Source organism: Cuculus canorus, chromosome 6, assembly GCF_017976375.1.
Source record: "Cuculus canorus isolate bCucCan1 chromosome 6, bCucCan1.pri, whole genome shotgun sequence".
Classification (NCBI taxonomy): Eukaryota; Metazoa; Chordata; class Aves; order Cuculiformes; family Cuculidae; genus Cuculus; species Cuculus canorus.
Genome location: NC_071406.1, coordinates 13,257,533 through 13,277,946, shown reverse-complemented (window position 1 = coordinate 13,277,946; position 20,414 = coordinate 13,257,533). Strand labels below are relative to the sequence as shown.

The following is a 20,414-nucleotide window of genomic DNA, read 5'->3' as shown; positions in this document are numbered from 1 at the left end:
CAGGGGACTCTGCAGAGAAAAGCATAGCACTTGCTACAATGCAAGAGACATGCGTAAAAGTGGGGCAAGCAGATCCAGTGGTACTTCTGCAGGATGCCTTTCAGCACAGGACACGTGCCATCCTTGTTCAGATATAACTAACAATGGGACGTCAAAATTCCTGAAGTTGTGAGGGTCCAGGCTTCCTCTTTTATCTGATCTCACACACCTGTCACCTTGGTATCTTAGCACAATCTCAAGCTTTTCTAAGTAAACATTTCCACAGAGCAGCAATGGTATGTGCTAACTCTTTCATTTGCTCTTTGTATTTCTCAGGGATGCAGGCAACTTCCCATTCAGCAGGGCTGAGCACCTTTTGCCACAGAGCCAAGGGAAGGCTCTCAGAGGATATGGCCAAGCGTAGCATGTTTTTTTCTCTCATTTTCCCCTGCGGTGATGGTTCTGCCCTGCCCTTCCTTCCCTTCAGCCCAGTTAGACAAGTCAGACAGTCTCCAGTCTGACCTTTCTCTGCCTCCTCTCCCCCCTTCATCTTGCTTTCCAGCATTTACCATGGCACAACAAAAACGCATGTCTCCAGACAAACTCTGTGCCTGACCCACACCTGCCCATCGATCCTTCTTAGATCCTATTTTTGGAGTTGGATATAGATACCTCAGTAGGCTTATAGCATTTGTGTGTCCTTCACCCCTGTCATTGCAGAATGACTCTATAATTCTTTTCACTTCCTTGGATCCATGGAAAATAATGGGGAGTTGATATTTGTATCTGGATGTCTTACAAGATACTTCTGCATATCTGAAGAACTATTGAGCTTAGGAAGTAACTGTCAATCTAAACTCCATCCATCCTTCTCTGAGCATCTGGGTAAATCTCCAGCTGATGTAAATCAGTGCAACTGTGCTCCATTACTCCAGCTGAGATCTGGCACATATATATTATAGCTCTTCCAATATTAAAAACACACATTCTCTTTTTATGTGAGCTCAAATATTCATATTATTTTCTGTGGGCACTTCTACTTTGTTTGGTGCATATTAGTGTCCCCTAAAGGATGGGTGTGAGTAAAATGGTTGTAGCATTTAGGCTTTACTCAGTGCTCGGTTTCTGTGGTTCTTCTCATTGTTGTATGCATCATTGTTTAAATGATGTGAAGAGTAGATGCAAATAAAAATCTGTGTGTGAGAAAGGAACTGATAAAGGACCAAAAGCTATTTGTAGATGAAATGCAAAGTACTTAATGGGATTAATGCCAACAGAGCCAAATAAGGATAGTTGAGTTATCTGGGTGCCAATCTAGAGCTGAAAAGCAGATTTTGTACGTTTCTAAATGCTATATGATAGGACACTGTATTGGAATATATCCATTATCATCGAGACAATGTGCTCATTTACACCAGAGGATGAATTGGCCCCTTCTCTGTATATGGAAATGTATTTATTTCACTGAGATTACCCCACAAACTTATCTTTAGTCTTAGGCCACCTGAAACTGAATTTTAAATCTCTGTGTCACCGTAATATCCCAGTGCCTCTAAAGGTAAGACCCAAGCTCTAATGGTTTTCTCCAAACCCACAGCCTTGCAAGAGTCCAGGGGATCTTTTTTCCACAGCTGTGAACTTCTGCATCAGAAGATTTTTCTCCTGACTTTCACTGATTTTTACATTATTTGATGGCCATGCCTTGAGTACCAGGCAGACTTACTTGATGGCTTCTGAGTCTTGACTGCAGTTCATCACTGTTTTTCACAATAGTTGCTGAAACAGCTCCATGTTAACTACTACATAAATCTCCTATTTCCCCGAACACAGACAGTTTGGAATCTTCTGCTGTGTGACTAGAGAGTTTTTTCCTTCCCATCATTCACAGTAGAAAAGTTATTAAAAACAGTGCTTTTAATAAACCCCAGAAAGCTATGTATTTCCTGTACATGCCTGGCTAGCAAAAGAGGCTCTTTTTCAAAAGTGCCATATGCAAAGCTTGTATCATCTGCCAAGAAAATAATACCTGTACTAAGAGTGAACCAGAAGAAGAACCTGTGCTTGTTTCCTTTACCAATCAACTTTCAATTGGTTCAAAAAAATTACTGGGAATGAAATTTCTACCCTTTTTTAAAGCCCACGAGATTCCTGTCAGCACTAGAAAAATCCTATTGCAAAAACCCTCTCCATCTTGTCTTGTCTGTCTACAGAATGAGCTGGCTAAGAAACATGGTTTACTTGGTCTGTTGCAACATCTGGAAGTCATATTGACACATCCAAGCAAACGAACTGGAGACCAGTAAGCTACATAAAGAATGAACATGTCTGGCCGACCCTCTTCTAGACATGACACTATCATGAGGGGGAAATACATAGAGCCCAAGAGGCAAATGCGGGTGAAAGGAAAGGATTACATAAGTACACTCACCTTCACCATGTCACGGGTCTTGTCTTTAATTTGGGTTCAGAAGGACAGCTGATAGTCCATGCTAGTCAATATGTACACTTTCCTGCAGAAGGTTAAGGGAGATATACAGAAATGCTGTTATAAACAATTTGCAGGGTAATATCTCCTAAGATGCATTTTTAGCTCATCAGATGAAATAAAGAATGGTCCAATCTACAGTGAGACTTTACTACCGTAATAGTCATGGCTGTACAAAAGTAGTTGGTGACAGCATCAATGCCTTGTAAATAAAGCTGTTTGTAAATGGTATTTCTTCCACAGTGGCTATTAACTGGGGGAATTTCCATATTTTCCCAGCTCAGCATCACACTGCAAACTGAGATGTTCCAACTTGAACTTGTTATCAGCATTTCTCACTTGGTGGTGTCAATTTGACATCTTTTACATCACCAAAGAAGCGCTGCTGGTCTTCTCTATTGTCTGCCTTTGGAAGTCATCCAAGCAGTGCTAATCACAGCTGCCAGGCCTGGGATGCTGGTATGCTCCAAAACATCTTATAAATTCTGCCCTGGCATCTGATGTGCAGTTTGCTGCACAGATGGCATTGGTGAAACATCTCTTGAACGCACTAAATATTTGTCAATAGCAAGTCCGTGTCTCAGAACCATCCAGCAAATTGGAATACACTATTGCTTTGTTGGCCTTTAATTGGTGTGAAGTTTAATGCCACATCATTCCCCAAATCTATGCGATAACCACTGAAAGATATGCTGGGTCTGCTACTGTGGTTTTGCGGCTTTTCACAAAACATGTCATTTGCCACAGCCCTGCCACAGAGCAGTGTCTGAGTGACCTCTCTGGGCGGTGGGTGGCTGCTTCAGGCAAGGACAACTGAAACATTGAAAGCAGGAGACACTGATTTGGTAACATGTCACATCCCCACTGGCACAAGGAAGGTGCTGAAGACATGAAGACCTTCTGCTTCAGGTAGCAGTGTTGCTTAGAGCAAATACCTTGCCAGGAAAGGCAGAGGTCAAAGCCTGCAGTTACAACAGAAAGTCTCTGCCTGGCACCCGGTCTCCAAGCCAGCCCCTCCAAATGATCCAGTTGATAATACCCCTGCTCATTGCAGGGAGGGTTGGACTAGATGACCTTTAAAGGTTCTTTTCAACTCAAACTATTTTATGATTTTGCCATTCCACAAATTTATGGGAGGTAGTGCAGAGCCAAAATCTGAGATTATATCCAGGTTTGACATAAATTGCATCCACGATGGTTCACCGTGACTATACCCTGCTACCTGCTCCCTTTTGTTCCAAAGAACTCTCCCAGGAACAAACTTCTCTAATAGCAGCAGACTGTTCCCAACTACTTCTATCTTGGTGCAAGGTAGGAAGGACCTAGAAGAGGAAGTGATACATTTCCCCCCAGGAAGGATCGAGTCACTAGAGTGAGTGCCAGGTTGATTGCAGGGCTTTTGTTTTTTGGCTAAACATAGCTTACTGTTCAAATCATTTATTAATGGTTTTTAGAGACATACATCTGACTGAAATGATAACATGCAAATTTGGGATTAGGGACCAGATACTGGCCCTCAAATGCCATCTCGGATTCAGAACTGAGAGCAGCATTTGTACAGAGGAGCAGGCATCCAATGTGCAGGATTTCCTTGGAAACCACACAACACTAAATTGATTGACCTACGGGGCAAAGTTATTTCTCCATACAGCTGCCACAGGATGAGAAAGTATCTTGTTGATGTAGGTATTACAGGGAGTTTATTGCTACTTGTAAAGAGCCCATACACATCAACTCTAAGACAGACAGCAGACAAGGCAGCCTGGCTGCGGTGTGGACAAGTGGCATTGCCGCTCTGTACATCAGCTGATTCTACATTTGGCTAAGACCACCATGTTCTAGTAGAGAATAACTTAAATTTTTCATATCTGGAGGAAGCAAGGAAGTATTTTAAAGGTAGATCTGAGCCTCCAGTACATAACTCAAAATACAAACACTAGGAATTTCACATCACTCCATGACAGCTACCCAAACCTAGTTATTGCACCGGATTCAATCCAGGTCCCATCTCAGGAACTCACCTAAAGGTGAATGAGGGCCAGAAATTCAACTGATACCCTAAATATCATTGAACAAAGAGCAAGCACTGCATATAATACAATAAATTCCTTTGGTCACCTGAGGGATGGGCAGGTCTTGATTTGACACAAACAGTTGTAGGGTTTTGTTGCAAACGACAACCATGCAGGCATTTCATTTGTTTTTACCCTTGGCTGTTATCATCTCTCTGGAGCTGGCTCCAGCAGAACCAAGTCAGTTGGTTCCAGTCTAAGCTTTCAGGGGAGGGGAGGAAGGAGGGACCACTTATTTGCACTGCTAAGCAAGGCTAGTATTTCTGTCACCATCTGCCCTGCTCTTTTGCTAGATGGCTTTAAAAAAAAAAACCTAACATTGCTAAGAAGAGAAAAAAAATAACAATCCAAAACCATTGCTAGGAAGAAGAAAAAAAAGAAAAACAAAAACACAAACCCAACCTACCCCAGTCAGCTTGCCTCCACTACATATCTGCTCTAATCAAAGGTTAAAAATGAACTCAAGCCAATAAGATAGAAATGGAGAATAAACATGCAAAAACATCTGAGATTTACTACTCAGATAGTACTATTTTCCATAGGATTTGACTAAGAATTCCTCACAGAGGAATGGAAGGCCAATCTCTCTCTGTCCTTTGAATGGAATGGGGATTTTCAGGTCTTTCCCTAAGTGCAGGCATGCTCACCTTTCTGTGGATGTGAGCAGACGTAAATGCCACGTTCAGCAGTCAAAGGTTCAGTACAAGCCTGCTGCTTTCAGGGGATCGGAGGTTTAAACAAAGCCTGTAAAGACAGCAGGAGCCGTCCTTGACTCAAATTTCTGATCCAAAAGCCCAGTGAAGCAGCAGGTCATCTGAGTATGGATGATTTGCTCATCCCGAGTACGAGGGTTTTCACTGAAATTCATAATGAGGTTTGCAAAGAACGCTGCAATAATTAGTGCCAAAAGGTGCAAAACCCCATTCTTCCACTTCATTTCAGCTAAACAACTCCAGGCCTTTACAAATTCCAGCTCTGCAGCCCAAACACACAGGACATCTCTCTTGGCAGTCATAAATGCGTATGTTTATGCCAAACTTATTTTTACGCAGGAACTGTTGTCATAAGAACAATAATCCTTCCCCAGTGCGGGAACGCTACACATCCCTAACTAACATGTCACACAGACAGGACATGCTTAATTAAACCCCACATAATTAACTGTGCTTCTCGTTCCACTCTAGGCACCTGAGATGGTGTCTCTGCATGATGCTGTTCTAGAGAGCGTGGACATACCCATATTCTCCAGGCTAGCTTGGGCACCTCAAAAAACACAGCACAGACTGATCTCCTGATTTTTCAAAGAAGAGAGACATTTCCTTGACTCAACCAGCCACATGCAGTACAAAAGCCCTTATGGTTGATAAATTCAGATTAACGCAGTAGTCATTTTATTTAAAAGTTGGGCAGAGGGACAAAAGAATGGTGGTTTCAGACTCAACATAAATTGTGTGTTATTGTAGGGTAGCAAAGTGTGTGTTTTCCCTCCTATGATCCCCATAAGGAACAACCTATAACATTGTGAGGACTTGTTGCCATTCTACTTGTCTGTACTGAAGCCAATCTTACTTGCCCTTTTATGCCTGCACATGCGGACTCGCACTGAGGAAGTTCTGATCCCTAATTTCTGTCCACTGAATGCTGTCTCCAAAATAACCACCCTTTACTAAGCCCTGCAGCAGGCACAGCACAAATACGGAAAAGTATACAACCTCTGACAATCTAACAGCCCTCACAACCTAGATAAGCAAACCTGAAGTAGAGCATGTCCATTGCCAGGCACTGCTCTGTCCCCAGCTGGCAAATCATTCACTGCTGGTCTTCACTTAACCATATGTTCTCCAGTTCATGGGCCAGGGATAGGTGCTAAGAATCCCCCCAACTCCTGCATCCCTCCTGGCTTTGCACCTCTGCAAACAACACAGGTTACTTTGCTGTGCTGGGGGACTGAGGAGAATCACTCCTTCTAATACCCCAGGGTATTAGAAAAAAATATCCAGTGTTGGAGGGAAACCTGTAAAAAGCCAGCAAAACACTAAATCGCCAAGGAAAGGCTTACATTCTAAGCTGACTGTATTATCCTTGAAGAGCAGAGACCCAAGTCCTCAACTGATGTCAACTGGTGTTAACTGGTGAGGTCCAGATACATCATCCATTTATTTAACCAAATTCAGTATATTCCATGGGACTGTGTCGTGCTTGGCAATAGGCTTCTTGTTCTATATGTGCTCCCAACTAGCACAACCCACATTGAAAGCATGAGATTTCCAGCCAGTGTTATTTGAAGTTTGGGATTTGGAGGTGGCTCAGCAAGTGAAACATCCCACATGAGTTCAGATCACAGCAGCGGTCAGAAGCAAAGCTGTGCGGGCTGGCTGTGCCTGAGGAAATCCAGAGCAAACAGAGCAAGCAAGCCAGACTTTGCTGAGATCAGCAAAGAGAGGCCATGGCTCAGTGTTCCACAGTGCACTTACTACGTGGCTATCTGGGTACATCAAGTAAAGAGAAGGTGGAAGGCTGAGAGACAGACTGCTAGCATGCTTTTGCTTGAACCATGAGAAATCTTCGACTGTGTAATCTCCTTCTCTCAATGTATTTAAATTCATAATATGTTTAGTCCTATCAAATTACCTAATGGGGTGAGGAAACCCTGTTTTCAAGACAGAGTTGCATCACAGGTAAACAGTATGATCTCGCAAGGTCCCAATTCTTATCAGTGCATCCAAATTCCTATTTAGGAACATAAATATAATTGTAAAATTTAATCCAAATTAACCACTTATTTTCAGACATGCTGAACCAAACATGCAAGCAAATATCCCTTTAAGTCTACGTGCAGATAGCTCATCCCTCATTCACAGTGGATCCATCTAGCTTCAATGGGGCATGCAGGGAAATCCAGGCAGCAGGTCCCATGTTCCCAGGTCTGAGATCCGTGCACAAAGAAAAGCCCTCACCCGCAGAAAACTCTGCTTGAAATTCACCTGAAAGCATGCCATCCAAGTGCCATGCAAACTGAGCTGAGGAACAAGCCTGTGGCACCTCCCACGCCCACCTGCCAGCTTAAGCAGACAACAAATCCATCACTTACGTCTAGCATTTTGCATTAATCAAAGGTGGAGATGACAATAGCAGTAGTTTGGGTTTGCTCTACCCTTGCACATGTACTGCAAACCCAGCAAGTACTCTGCACACACAGCTGCCTCCTCCCATCTCCACAAGGTGCTCAAGTTCATGGACCGAGTCCAAGCAGGGTTTGATCTGAGAACAACTGAGATTCAACTCAGTAGACATCTCAGGACAACATGTGCTTTCTGTGACCCTTAGCAGGAACAATTCCTCAACAGTCATTTAAGAGACAATTCTGACTCACTCCAGGGAACTGCCAGCCTAATTCTGCTTCCTTTCTTCCTGAACACTAGAGGGTCCAGCAGCAGTTCACATCCTGACTCTAATAAGTTCCATTCTGGACCATGGTCATCTCCTCCAATTTAACTCAGGCTGATGTACCACCTACAGCTCTTCTTGGCAATGCAGTTTCCTCGCCCTTAGCTCCAGCATCCTGGAATTATCCTGACTTACTCCTAAATTACAATAAACCAAGAACATTTTCTTGGTTTTCCTGTAAATAAAAAGCTAACTCAGGTCCTGCACTTTCTTCCCCAGAATTATAAGTGTCAGCTAATAAAAATTTGAATTAAGGAAGCAAGTACAAAATTCAGGAACCAGTTCATTACCGAATAGGTGCCTGATTGTTTTGACAGAATTTTGGAAACTCTTTTAAATGCAAGACAGATAAATGAACTTTATATCAATGAGCACAACCAAGAATTATTTAACATCAGCATGGACAAGAGACAGCTACAACACAAACAGCGGCCCTTCATTGAACCTTCTGGCATGCAGCTTCTGTTCAAGTCTGTGTCCTCAGAGACACCTTTGTGTTGTTCTGTAGTGTGTTTACCCTGGATTTAGAAGCTTTTGTCCTTATCAGTCTGCTGTGCCTGATAATAATCTTCCCTCACTCCTTCCTTTGTAAAGTTTGTAACAGAAATTCGATGTTTGTGGACATTATGAAAACAAATGCGAGTGAAAAAAAAAAATTGAAGAAGCTCTAAGGCTACAGCAATGACCTGAGGAATGTCTTTTTTATTTCTAATGTAGAGTTAGTTTTTTTAATTTGCATAAACATGCAAGTCTTCATATACGCCACTCAGCAATGGTTTGGGGTGAAACTAGGGCAGGGAGAGTATGGACACACACTTCTAAAGTGCATCATCTCAGCTACATATTCACCCCAAAACATCTACCTCTCCATAATGTACATCTCCTACTACAATATCAAGTTTCTGGATAGACAGATGTTATCCTTTTCTTTCCTGACAGCATTTGCTTTGCTGTCAACCCAGCAAAAGAACCAAAGAGATCTTTCTGCATGGCTAGGACTCCTGACAGAAAGAAGAAAGCCCTTCAGCTTATGTCAATATATATAAAAAAGGAGGTCAGTATCACAGTTCCTGGTTGACAGATGAGAAAAGCTAAGAAAGAGAGCTCATACCTCTCCTACTTTGAATGAGCGGGTTTGAGCTGCACAGGCTCCCACTTGCTGGCCCACGCTATCTGTAGAAAGCCCAGGTGGCTTTGCCTGGAGGCACAAAAAACCGCTGTGTATGCCTGGGAGAACATGCATGCCCTGGATGATGCCTCAGGCATGGGTCACTGGCTGATTGTACAGCCAATAAGGATGGCCTCAAGGCACACATTGCCAAGCATATAGCTCAAAGACATCCAACAGTTCTCAGAGCCAAGAGGTGGACTTCAGGCTTCTGGTCCTGTTCTGTCTGTATTGTCTGTCTTCCAGTCCACAGGAAATTAAAATAGCCTCCAGCTAATCTAGTGAGGTTGTGTTTTCAAGATATCGATATTCAACCTGAATATGATGGCTCTTTATAAGCAAAGAGGTGTATCAGAGTATTCAGTGCCTGTGATAGTGACATTTTCATCAATATACTGAATGACATACGGAGTATAAAACAGTGGATGGTTGCTAAGAAGGCAAATATGGCCTGCAAAGGTGTCTCAGTCTCTGTAAACCCAGTCCTCAAGACTTGTCTTGTGGAACAATGGGGTTTAGAGGAACAACTGGGATTTACCAGAAAGTTTTTTTGGTTTTTTTCCTCCTTGTTTTCTAAGGATATCACACTGAGTGTGCTACAGTACACAGGAGCAAAAGCTGGGTCATAGTCTAAGATAACACAATCCAAGTGCTAAAAGGAAAAAGAACATCTGCAAAAGGACAAGTTTGATGTTTAAACAGCAGAAGTTATCATTCAGATATTCTGATAGAAATTCTGCTGGTGGCAAAGAGTGAAATAACGTACTTGTTTCAGCTCCAAACAGTGTTCTTTACGTAAGTCCCTGCTGGATATGCTACAAGGAATTTCTGTCATTACAATGATTATTGGTTTGCTGTGGAGTCTTCGAAGGCACATAAGAAATCTCACTTTAACCACACTTCAGTCCTACCTGTGTTAGTGCATGGAACAAAGACCCCAGTGCTACTAAGAAACTAATGCTATTGCAAAACAAACACTCCATGCAAGTCGCCTGTCCCATTTTCCTCAATATAAAGTGCTAGAAATGTGTGTCTAACACAGATGTCAAATGTGCTACAGGGCTTGAAAGTTCATCTGGTGTGAACAACTGTCATTCCTTGGATGAGTTCTCTCCCTGAATGAATCACTCTGCACAAAAAGTCCTAATCATCCACCCCAAATCAGATAATGTTATTCACCTGGCTGCAACCACATGCTAGCTCACCCACAATGAATTCTTCTAATTACCAGTGATTCACCCACTACTGAATCTGGTACAAGTCCAAGTGTAGAGGTTGTACTGAATCAATTCAATAACGAAGAATGTTAAAGACAGTTATTCCCAAGTTGGAAGGACAGTGATCAGGAGTATTCACTTAATTAGGAAAAAAAACCCAAACACCTAAGTTTTACTGCAAGAAATGAGTGTTCCTGCTCCATCATCAGTGTGCCCTTCACTGTTTCATCCACAAAAAATGCCAGATTTTTATGTAACTTTGTGTGAATCTCAAAGGGCTGAGTTAAACAATCCAAAACTTGGAAAGCTTGCCCGAACTATTTGACCTTCTTAAGTCTGCAAAGTCTGATACCAAATACTTAGTCAGTTCCATTTTCAGCCAAATGCAGAAGCACAAAGATGCAGAGATGAAAAAAAAAAAAAAAAGAGGTGGAGGGGGCACGCAATGGTCACTGAAACTGCTTACGACACTGACTGTATAGAACCACAGAAGTCAACAGCCACTGTTACTTCTCTTGTGACAGTTCAAGTGAGATTTGCACACTAGAGACATGAGTGTGACTGCTACCAAATTCAAAGGGCTTTTCCAATCTGTTTCTGCCCTAGAATTGTTTTCTAAGCTAGCTCCATCTTTTCTGGAAATTGCTCACAACTTTCTTTAAGGATTCCTTTGGGAGATGAAGTTTTCTAGGCTAAGATTCAACCCAAAAGGTTTTAATTTTAGCCAAATTGATTTGACCATTTTTGAGTGGTGAAGGAATGGAAGAAAATACTTTTCCCATATGTTCCAGTCAGAGGAGTATGCTTGCCGAGCAGAAAGAATACTTGAGGAGACAAAGGAGGAGAGGGGGTAAATATCACTAATGGATAAAAATACTCCCAGACACACTACCATGAGCTAAGCCCTAACCTTGCGTCAAAGACTACAGCAGCAATGGCATTTGCGTTTACACCAGCTGAGTATCTGCCCCACAGGAATAGAGAAGAAAGCTTTCTATTAAAATTTTGGAGAGGACACATCAGAATCTAAACAACATGGAAAAAGCCTCATATGTTAACCCCCTTCTTGTTCTTTCTCAAGACTAAAACACAACATATTCCAATGCACAGAGAAGACAAAGTGTTGCAGACCCTGCCTGGACGTGATGAGTTCCTGCAGTAACACATCTCTGCCCAGACCTTCAGCAAGACTCAGGACCCCTCAAGGAGAGGGTCCTTAACCACAAGGGATCACTTAATATCTGTGTGCTCCTGGCAGCCCAGCTGCTCAACCTCTCCGAGTCACAACAAGCCTCCCATATCTCTACCTGTTCCCTCTTACCTGAGGCAAGAGAATATGAAGTCTAGGAAGGAAATGAACAAAGTCAGTGGTGAACACTACTCAAAACCAGAGTTGCTCAAATCTTAGCAGTTCCAGAACAAGGCAAAGACAAACCTTAAATATTAGAGCTTCTAGCCCTGAGCATAGAAGCCCACGGATCCATACTGCAAGACAACCCACGCTGCCACGCTACTTTAGGCAGAATTATAAGGCTTGAAGGCATGCCATGTGAGATAAGAGAGCTGGGCCTCACAAGAATCCAGCTGCACAGTACGAAGCCCAAAAATTAAAAAAAAATAGTTTCTTTCTTAACTTACTCTCAATAGAGGCTCCAAGGTTTTCTAGATTCTTGATGTCACAAATGAAAGAGGAACTAGGCAAGGATACAAGCAGAGTTATGTAATTCAATGCCTGTTTACATTGTGAAAATCTATAGGTATACTAACTACTACCCATAAATAACCTCCTTCAGTACCTCCCATTGGCTGTTGAACACAGGCTACTTGTAAATGCATGAGCACAGCTGGAGGACACTGAGATTGCTTCTAAGTGTTTGATAGGACACAGATGAGTAGAGGCAGAGCTCTCAGTAATGAAGGAAGGAAAAAAGCAAACAAGGTCTGAAAGGCAAGCTTGAGACCCTTGTGCTTGGTATGAATAGACAGAGAGAAGCAATACTGAAAAAGAAGTGCAAATGACTGTAACACCAGCATCATAAATCAGCAGATCTTCCTAATGATGACCAAGCCTCCATACTTTTGGCAATAGTAGTCTGTGTGAGGTTAGATGAGAAAAGTTAAGCTAGCAAGAGGCTAAGAAGGAAGAGAAAGATGCAAAAAGGGAGAAGGAAAGCCCTTTTAACATAATAATAAAAAAGTTTATATAGGTTATATACATGTAACAGAAAAGACAAAAGTCACATAAGCTAAGCAGCAGCCACTTAGTAGCCAGGAAGATGGTAGAAAACCAATAGGTTGGTATTTTAATTCTGAGCAAAGTTTAACTGTAGGTTGTCAATGATGACGACTAACCCACTTATATTCCATGCCATGGACACCTGGAGACATGAGTGTCTGTAGGAAGATAGGACAAGTCTATTCTAAAAATTTTTTTGATGTAACTATATCAGCATGAAGAAACAAGTGCAGACAGCTTACAAAAAAAGCCCTCTTGCTGGAACAGTTTATCCTGAATGATGCAACTGAATGATACAACTGAATGATACTAGTTTTAGCCTGGAGAAGAGGAGGCTGAGGGGAGACCTTATTGCTCTCTACAACTGCCTGAAAGGAAGTTGTGGAGGGGAGGGGGCTGGGCTCTTCTCCCAAGTGACAGGGGACAGGACAAGGGGGAATGCCCTCAAGCTTGGCCAGGGGAGGTTCAGGCTTGACATCAGGAAAAATTTTTTCACGGAAAGGGTCACTGGGCACTGGAACAGGCTGCCCAGGGAGGTGGTTGAGTCACCTTCCCTGGAGGTGTTTAAGGGATGGGTGAATGAAGTGCTGAGGGGCATGGTTTAGGGATTGTTAGGAATGGTTGGACTCAATGACCCAGTGGGTCCCTTCCAACCTAGTCATTCTATGATTCTATGATTCTAACTAATCCAAAAAAGAGGATATTTTATCACCTTGCTTTTTACTCAGGAACATTTGCCAGCACAGATCCCCTGAATGTGAACATGTCTAACTATTGTTAGTCCATAGCATAGGCAGGTTTTTGCAAAATACACCAATCTAAGGTCCCAACTCTGCAACAAGATCAGCAACGTGACATTCTAGGAAAGGTTTTCTATATTGCAATCTGCTAATTCACTTGCTGTTGTCAGATCTCCATGATTAAAGATAAGTAACACACCCTAAAAGCTGTATGTTTATGTCAAACATGGTGGGGTTTAAAAAAAACATTAAGTAATAAACACTACACTTCTTTTTAACTACCCTTTGTTTAGGGTTGTCAGTTGTGCAGGTTAGAACTTCGATTACAAATAAAGCTGATTTTTTTTCACCCTGGGAACCGCAGCTGTAGGGTCAGCTCGTTGTATCCCCAGAGCAGAGTAATGCTGCAGTGGGCACCCATGGCAGCATTGACAACTTGCCCAACCAGCCACACACCACTGACTTCAGGTCCAGCCACAAGTGGGGACAGTAGCATTGACCACACAAGGGAGAAACTCTGAATCTGAATGTGGTACAGCCCTCTTTCCCCCAAAATTAGAAGATGCATGTGCCTGGGCCACTGGGTCATGACTCTAGAGAGGATCTGGATCTCCCTGTGTGGCCTTGGTTCCTTATATGAACTTAACATTGTGTCTCTGTGTCCAAGTTCACTGTCCATCAATGGGTAGAATAATTGGATGGAGGTCCTCTCTGATCTTTTTTAATAGTATGCAAAACTCTTAATAGTATGCAAAACACATTAAGGTAAGAGCTTCACCTGCAAACATAATTCTATCATGGTTATAAATGTTCTTCTATTTAATTCCACAGTTGATTTCATTTGATCCCGAACGAGCACACTAACTTGCAGACAAGAACACAGGTACAGAGATGCCATTGGCGGTACTTTGCTACTACTACAAAATATTTTTACTCCTGTCACACAAGTAAAAAACTTTTGAAGTGGCAAAGTACATAAACAGTCTCTATACCCAATTCTATACTCTGTTGAAAAATAGGACAGTTCTGTGCCCTTACTATGAGGTCTGGGATGTTGGATTAGTGGGGAAGGCCCCGAGTTTAAACATTCGGAATATAGTAGCCAAGCAAAGGAAGTGTCATGAAGAGCAAGCTCCAAGCAAGGGAGGAGAAATTAATAAGTTGTTGTAGCACTGCAATATCTGACATCCTTTAGAACATATCAGAAGTCTCTAGAAGATACTGGCTACCATGAAGCTTTGTGGGTTCCCCCCTGAAAAGGAAAGAGAAATGGAACCCATGAATAGTTTCAATTACTTGCTGATGAGACACACTCATCCCAACCCTTCAACTCCTCTACCACCACGCATCAAGGATTGTGTTGACCATAATGCTTCTGAAAGCGATCCTGATATCAAACAGAAATGTGGAGAAAATCTCTGGTTTAGATTTCAAGACTCCACCAGAAGGGAGCAGGAGAGACCTACAGGAGAGCTCCAAGTAATGCATGTGCAACAGACAGTGTTGCCCTGCACAGAACTTGGCTTTGCTGTAGGTGTGTCAAAGAGAAGCTTCCAACAGATATGACAACAGCAAGATTAAGAAATCTCACCAACATTACCTTGTAGCCTGGGAAATGGTAGCTTTGCAGTTTTCTCTATGCATGCAAATTCTATGCCTATAACCATGCAAGTTCATGAAGCAGTAGAAGTTGTCTCTTTCCTTTCCCACTGCTGATATACTTCCAGTTTATAAATACATGTATTCAATTCTGTGTAAAAGGAATAAAAATTAAGTCCAATTTAACATACTTTTCTAAAAACGCAGCTGTATCTTTGCTTGCCAGTAGGGCAGGTTAAGACTAAAATAGAAATCTCCTCTCACTTGGATATATCGGTCCTGGTATCAAATTTGCAGTAAAGAATTGAGAAATCAAGTCTTAACTCAGCACCATGAAAAAAACAGCAAGAAGGAATGTAGTTTAAATCACATCTAGTTAGGAACAATATTTCAGAACAGGTTTCACAATATAACAGAACAGAAAGTACAGAAAGCCAGACTGGTGCAGAAGAGTTTCCTAGACAACACTTCACAAACCCCTGCCGTGGACACAAGGCTTCAGTTGCTGCCTGGCACACAGTTGCAGAAACAGCCCTGCAGCAAGTTTTACAGCTGGTTTCTTGGAAGACCACATTAGTAAAAAATATTCAATGTAACTATGACAGTCTTTAACTGCTTGGCGACCTGCTTTTACCTACCTTCCTCTAACAGCAGCTCCCCTCAAAGCACAGATCAGGGCCCTCTACGCTACCACTGAAGAGTCAATGCCTTACACTTGACCTTGGCAAACTTGCGTCAGAGGAAAAAGGTTCTGGTATTTCACATCTGGCCCAAATTCAGGGTCACAGTCCTTGGGAAGGCTTAGGACTGTGAACTTTTCTCAGAATTGTCATATAACCTGTGCTAGTCACTAGTGGATGTAGTAGCTGAGAAATCTTGGACACTCAACATAAGCAGTTTTACCCTCTTCGTCGTGGGTAAGAGTTCATATTTAGAAGCTATCATGAATGATTAAATTCAAGACCTGGGTTTGAATGACATTTGATGATTAACTGCAAGCTAATTAAGAAGTTAAGCAGAAGAAGTGGCTAACCTTCATGCAGGTGTCCTCTCAAGTCCAAAAGCAATCATCCCTGTTGGCTCTATCAGGAACAGCTGTGGACATTTACTGTCCACCTGCCTGTCTTCACTCCCTAGCTCAGTGTTATTGCTGCCAGAGTTTACCTGGAGCACACGGGTACTCCCTAAGCTGTTCCAGTGCAGAACCAGCCAACATAGAGCACACTATTCCACCAGATTAAGCAGAAAGAGAGGAGCCCTTCAGAGAGGAGTGGTTGACACTTCCAGGTATACATTACTGTCCATCTGCCAAAAATCACTACGACCAATGATTTGAATTAAACAGCTTCAGTGACAGCTCCAAGTTAACTCATCTGATATTGCCCAATTTGAAGCAGGGCAGAATCGCACCTGCTGCCAAGGAGAAAGAAAACAGGAACTCAATAGATGGTGATAGTCTGGTGGTGACTGGAGGAGGCAGATATCTATTCACAACCAAGAAAGCCAGCTTTGCACTGAGGTAGCTAAGGAGTACCCACAAGGTCCAGGGTTTCGTAGGACACCCGCAGTCAAGCGGTGGGTTATCCAGGCACAAGTAATGCCCAAAACTTGTCTGGACATCTTCAGGAGCACAGACAGGAACCCTGTGGGCTGAGCAATGGATCCTGTTTATCCCATAAACTCAAAGTATAGTCTCACTAAGCTTTCCTGGCAGCTGTGTTATATACACAGAAAACTGAGTGTTGATGTTTACAAGACCCAGAACTCGTTTCTGCTCATTTCTATACACAAAGAACAAAACATTTAGGTTCTTTCCATCTAAAATAACTTTGCTTTTGTCCTTTTGCCTCAGCTGTTCAAGAATGAGGACTATGTGACCAGGAGAAGGGAAATGCTTAGAAATCCTTCTTGTTCCACCGCTGCTGTTCCTTGCTGACATTTAGCCCAGACAATATGAGCACCACCCTCAGCTACACCCAGCTCGGCTCAGTGACTTCACTGGGAAGCTGTGGTGTGGCACGGCTGTAACTAACAGCAGAAACAGCCCAAATATTTCTGTGTGGAGTATGAAATTGTTTGCTAGACTGAAGTTTTCTTTGCTCAGTGTATTTTGGATGCAAGGTAAGTTGCTTTAACTTTGCTGCACCATTCCTGGTCCCAGGGCAGAAGAGATGGGAACACAAATTCCCCTTCCTGGCTCTGCCTCAGCGACAGATCTCACCTCTGCTTCTATCTTCTCATCAGGGAAAAAGAGTGATCCACACACCGCTTTGCGCCTCTGCAAGCTAGAGATGGAAGTGCAGGGTGAAGAGCTCTCTGTTGTAGCTCCATCACTCACACCTTCCAAAATACCAGCTGCAAAGGGTGATGGCGAATCACAGAGGGGCATTTAGGGAGGATGTGGTAGACACCATGCAAAGGGAGCAGAGTTGCTCTACTGCTGAAGCTGCATTATTTCAGTGCTGCAAATCTGCAGGTCTCTGGAATTAATCTATGTAGCTGAAATACCAACCCAAAACAAGACATGTCCCGGGTGAATATCAAGATGTAGGATGAAGGCAGAAGCAGCGGTGGTCTCCCCACTCACCACCTCCAGCCAGGAGTGAGCTGGGACAAGCTTAGCACTTGCCTAAAAGAGAGCTCTGAGCCATAGTGCAAGAGCCACAAACCCTTGTGCTGGAACAAGAAAACCCCATCTGCATCCCTAACCCTGGGACTGTACACCTCCCACACTGCCTCAGCCCTGGTGTTTCTCCAGAGATCCTTACATTGTGATGAGGGTTTGGTTCTTGCTGTGATAACCTGCCTCCTCACATACAGATGCCCAAGTCCTAGCTCTGGCCATAGGTCACCCCCATTTCCTTTACTTTGCCCATTGCAATGCCAGGCTCTTCATTCCGACCCAGCAAGCTGCCGCATGCAACATCAAGGATGGTGGAGCTCCCAGCCAGGACCTTCAGACAGCAAAGCCAGAACTCCTTATGTACAACAGCCAGTTTAGCTCACTTGGTCACTGGAAACCCTGCTTTTGATCCTATCTAGCCTTGCACCACTCAGCTTCATGTACACGTGGCAGCAGAAGGCAAGGATTAGCCTGCAGTGCAGCCTGACTGCCAGATCTCTGCGTATCAGCCCACCCTGTCCAACGAGTTCCTCACCTCACAAAATCCAGAAATAAATAAAAAAATGTAACAGCTAGAACGTCCCAGTTAATGATTAAACAAGGACAGTTGCACAACTTCCCATGGAATGTCTACGTTGATGGCTGTGGTACACTGGCGGGCAGGAATGACAAAAACAGTCTGATGGTGAGGAGAGGATGGGGTCTGGGTGTCAGCTGCAGCAAGACTTGGCAGGAGATGGGCTGTCCTTCTATGGTAGGAGCCTGGTCCCCCTATTAGTGTGTCTCAGCCCCAAGCTTCAGAGATCTGGAGCACAGGGCCAGTGTCAGGCAGCCTCTGTAGAGTGTGGGAGTCCTACGAGGATGGTAAGCAGGAAAATGCAGCATCGTTGTGTGTTTTATACAACTGGTTCACTCGCAAGCATGGGTTAGTGCAAAGCAAATGCAAACCTCGTGCCTCAGTGTCCTTATATATGTGATTAAAAGCACACAGCATGCTCATAAAAGAGCTGAGTCTCCAGGGCTGACTTATAAGTGCCAGACAAAAATCCATCAAGATTGATGGGTCTTTTTTAATGCATTCGACACATCTGACATTATATCGGACTTCGAAAAGCCCTGCAGGAACAAAGGCCATTAAATATCTAGATTAAATACAGTCAAATAGAAGTTCAGACACCAAGCTGTTAGTTTGCATGGGCATGTCCTATGCTTGGAAATGCAGTAAGCTTTCAAGTCAAATTCCTGGAAAGGTTAGCCTAACGCATAACTCCCAGATCACACAGCTTGTTAGGAAGAGACTCTAATGCAACACCTTTAGCAACACCCATGTGCACACCAGCAAGGCAGCTTCTTGCAGACAGTTGTTGGAGACAAAAATCTGTTTGGCTGGTCATTGGGTCATTTCAGCTATGGAGATGGCATGCAGCCACAGACAACATCCAGCCGGTGCTTCGGGATAACAAGAAACGGGAAAACCTAATATTGTCGCTCAAAAATGGATTAATGAATTGATTCATCTGTGGGAATAAAGTTCTGCATGACACACCTTGAGTCCAACAAGAAGGCATGGAAGCACACACATAATGGCCAGCACAGTGTAGGATCTATTTAATGATATGTCCTGCAAAGAAAACCCTCCCTTGCCAACTTCCCTCATTATTTTTGAAAAAATAAATGAAATTTCCTGATCATAGCCTGCATGAAGGCATCTGGAGGTGAACCATGTCATTTCCAGTATTAACAATTTGTTCCTCTAAAAGACGTCAGGAGAGACATCTTTGTAGAGGCCACCAAAGAACAGGCTTACAGACAAGGCAGGGTAAGGGAGGGAGATGATCCCACTGGGAACAGTCAAGAAGGACCATTTTTAGGCAGGCTGTGATCTGAAAGCTTGGAAACCACTCCATTTCTCTCATGTTGAACAACACAGAGGTCTATAGGCTGATATTTATTGCAAATAGCCCATCTACGCCACACAGGTATCTGAAACACTTTAGATGAGCAAACTTCTCAGTCTTGAGACCAGTTCTTTCCCTCAGCCTTGCATTGGCCACCCACTGGCCCCTGCCTGGTTAAGGCTTCAGAACTGCTTCATAGCTAACAGCAATTATTATTTTAGTTTCATCATTGCTTTTCCAAGTGGCTTCTGCCTCTGCTGTTCGGAAACAATGCTCAAGGCTACCAGCACCAGATCATTAACTCATCTGGGAACACAAAAATGAGATTAAGATGGACAAGGGAGGACGTTTTTACTGAGGGAAGGTTTTCCACCCCATGATAAGAACCAGAAATCGTCGTGGGAACTTGGTCACAGAGGGCAGGGCATCAAGAGGGAAGGGCAGACGTGGTGCCAGAGAGCATTGCTGCATTTTGCTGACATTAGCGCTACTCACCAACTTGTGCTGCAGTCAGCTGGGAACACAAGATCTTTGTAGCCTTGTAGGCATCATATGTAATTCCCAAAGTGTCAGAAAGAAAGTTGACATAATTTTTAAAAAGGAAGCCCTGCTCTAAAAGTTTATCTACTGGGATGCCCAGGGTTGTGTGAGACGATTTTGAGGGTGTTTAGGAGATGCATTTATTGGAAACCACAGAAGAACTGGTGTTCCCTACAGCTTGTCACAGTTAGAGTAGCTCTGTATGCATGCATCATCTCCCAGAAGGAAGGGGGCAGACAAGACACTGTGCTCAGGCACAGTTGATGTTAGGGGTTGGCAGCATAGCTGTATTCATCTATGTTATGTCCTCCGTGCACAGCACTAGCAGCTGTTAGAGCATTCTCAATGCTCTGCTCATGCCTGCCTTCTTTCTACGGGTTTTACCTATCAATATAACTTAATTATTTACA

General features: G+C 43.2%; 1 long non-coding RNA gene across 2 annotated transcripts in view; it reads right to left on the bottom strand.

The window, feature by feature from the left end:
- The window catches only part of LOC128852518 (uncharacterized), a 44,988-nt gene extending 29,912 nt beyond the window's left edge, over positions 1-15,076 (bottom strand). The window contains exons 1-2 of one of the 2 annotated variants that reach the window (XR_008450399.1): positions 14,945-15,076; positions 2,408-2,489 (exon numbers count right to left, since the gene is read on the bottom strand). This is a non-coding gene — a long non-coding RNA (uncharacterized LOC128852518). Of the gene's footprint in view, positions 1-2,407; positions 2,490-7,627; positions 7,712-14,944 lie in introns of those variants that run through there. The other variant, XR_008450398.1, reaches the window with a different exon arrangement.
- Positions 15,077-20,414: the final 5,338 nt, after the last annotated feature.